Source organism: Sycon ciliatum, chromosome 3, assembly GCF_964019385.1.
Source record: "Sycon ciliatum chromosome 3, ocSycCili1.1, whole genome shotgun sequence".
NCBI lineage: Eukaryota > Metazoa > Porifera > Calcarea > Leucosolenida > Sycettidae > Sycon > Sycon ciliatum.
The window spans coordinates 41,172,261-41,172,537 of NC_088645.1; positions in this window are offsets into that span (position 1 = coordinate 41,172,261).

The window sequence follows — 277 nt, forward strand, 5'->3', positions numbered from 1 at the left end:
TCAGAGCAGTGAGGAAGCAAGTCCTGGCTAGAGTTCACCCCCAAAAATAAAACAGCATAGCAGCTGTTTGCATCTGATATTTTGCGAAGATGCGCGGTTCAACGCACGCGCAGAACACTGTCCGTGACTCCGTGCATCATTCTGTAGAGTCGTAGATCTACCTGCCTGATAGCGCATCGGTGCTACGAGAAGATTCTACGAGTACACTGTACGATCATCGTACACAGTCTCGATTTCATGCTCACCCATATCCATTTTTGTCCTTTTTGAGCGCGTG